The sequence below is a fragment of the Hipposideros armiger genome, unplaced genomic scaffold (assembly GCF_001890085.2).
Source record: "Hipposideros armiger isolate ML-2016 unplaced genomic scaffold, ASM189008v1 scaffold_1449, whole genome shotgun sequence".
Taxonomy (NCBI): domain Eukaryota; kingdom Metazoa; phylum Chordata; class Mammalia; order Chiroptera; family Hipposideridae; genus Hipposideros; species Hipposideros armiger.
The window spans coordinates 346-2,747 of NW_017732799.1; the positions used below are offsets into that span (position 1 = coordinate 346).

A 2,402-nucleotide genomic window follows, 5' to 3' on the forward strand; every position below is an offset into this window, starting at 1 on the left:
CTTTGATCTCATTTTTGACCCAGTTGCTATTTAGTAGCAAATTATTCAGCCTCCATGTCTTTGTGTGCTTTCCGAGTTTCTTTTTATAATTGATTTCTAGTTTCATAGTATTGTGGTCGGAGAAGACCCTTGATATGATTTCAAACTTCTTAAATTTATTGATACTTGTTTTGTGGCCTAACATATCTTATTCCATCCCTTTACTTTCAGTCTGTGTGTGTCTTTTAATTATAGATAATCAGGCAATGACAACTGATAATTCATAATCAGGCAATGACAACTGCATTACAACTGCTGGCTGGGTGACAACAGTTGAAAAAGCTGTCATCTATTATAAGGCCCACCTTGTTTTCAGAGAAGACAAAATGTGAAACATGTGTATCTTAGAATTGGTAAATATTTTACCATTTTGATATTTTATTATCCATGATTCCTATAATGGTGGTATAAAACCACCCAATTTCTTTTATAATAAGTTTTAGGGTATGATGAGATTTTAGCATCCCCGGAATTCACTAGCATATAATATCAGAGTCCTTTAGTCCATTTCCCTTTATTTGACCACCTGACATATGCCAGGTACTTCATCTAGGCACTGCAGCTACACCAGTGAAAAGCATGGCGTCTGCCTTCCAGAATACCACAGTTTGTAATGTGTACTCCTGCCTACTAGAAAGGGCATCCAACTTAGATACTAGACTGGTACATAGAAACTTACTGTCAGCATTTTCTTAGCAGTCTGTTGATCCAAGTGTTTCAACTGACACACGAAGAAAAGGAAGCCTGGAGAGATTAGTACCTCACTTAAGGCCATACACATGCACTAATTAATGACAGCTGTATGTATTCTATGTTGATTTTTTTCTGAACTACTTCAGTAAATTATTTGAATGAATATAATTAACACTGTTGCTTTTCATAAAGTTTAAAAGAAGATTGGTAATGCATTCATTTTATTTTGATGGTTTTACTTATATTAGGTTAGGTGACAAAAGCGGGGGATGAGCAATTTAACTTTCTCCTTTTTATTCATTCAAATTATGGAATTTTATTTTTTAAATTATGGAATATTTTATACTTATGAAATTATATTTATACTGTATTACATACAAAATATATGAAAAGTGCTAAAAAAAGCCCACCCACATTAAGAAATAGGTTATCTCACTTTCTGTAGGTGGATGCCAACAAGTAAGCATCGTTAAAGTCTCCCCTCCCGCGGTTGTCACATCTAAGTCAGAATCTCCCAAAGAGCCCAAACAGCTGCGGAAGCTCTTCATTGGAGGTTAGAGTTTTGAGACAACCCTGAGAGTCTGAGGAGGCATTCTAAGCAATGGGAACACTCACAGGCTGTGTGGTGACCAGAGATCCAGAGGCTTTGTGTTTGTCACCTGTGCCACCGTGGAGGAGGTGGGTGCAGCCATGAATGCAAGGCCACAAAGGTGGATGGAAGAGTCTTGGAACCAAAGAGGGCTGTCTCAAGAGAAGATTCTCAAAGACCTGGGGCCCATTTAACTGTGAAAAAGATTTTTGTGGGTGGTGTTAAAGGAAACACTCAAGAACATCGCCTCATAGATGGTTTTGAACAATGTGGGACATTGAAGTAATTGAAATCATGACTGACCGAGGCAGTGGCAAGAAGAGAGGCTTTGCTTTTGTAACCTTTGATGACCATGACTCTGTAGACAAGACTGTCATTCAGAAATACCATGCTGTGAATGGCCACAACTGTGATGTAAGGAAAGCCCTATCTAACCAAGAGATGGCTAGTGCTTTATCCAGTCAAAGAGGTCAACGTGATTCTGGAAACTTCGGTGGTGGTCGAGGAGGTGGTTTTGGTGGGAATAGCAACTTTGGTCATGAAGGAAACTTCAGTGTTCAAGGTGGCTTTGGTGGCAGTCATGGTGGTAAAGGATATGGTGGCAGGGGGAATGGTTATGATAGATTTGATAATGATAGAAGCAATTTTGAAGGTGGCAGAAGCTACAATGATTTTGGCAATTACAACAGTCAATCTTCAAACTTTGGGCCCATGAAAGGAGGAAACTTGGGAGGCAGAAGCTCTGGCCCCTATGGTGGTAGAGACTAATGCTTTGCCAAACTACGAAACCAAGGTGGCTATGGTGGTTCCAGCACAGCAGTAGCTATGGCAGTGGCAGGAGGTTTTAATCACTGCCAGGAAACAAAGCTTAGCAGGAGAGGAGAGCCAGAGAAGTGACAGGGAAGCTACAGGTTACAACAGATTTGTGAACTCAGCCAAGCACAGTGGTGGCAGGGCCTACCTGCTATAAAGAAGACATGTTTAGACAATACTCATGTATATGGGCAAAAAACTTGAGGACTATATTTGTGACTAATTGTATAATAGGTTATTTTAGCTTCTATTCTGTGGAAAGTGTACA

The 2,402-nt window shown here is 39.6% G+C and overlaps 1 pseudogene; it reads left to right on the forward strand.

The window, feature by feature from the left end:
- The first annotated feature begins 1,177 nt into the window (after positions 1-1,177).
- LOC109377557 (heterogeneous nuclear ribonucleoprotein A1-like) lies at positions 1,178-2,169 on the forward strand (annotated as a pseudogene).
- Positions 2,170-2,402: the final 233 nt, after the last annotated feature.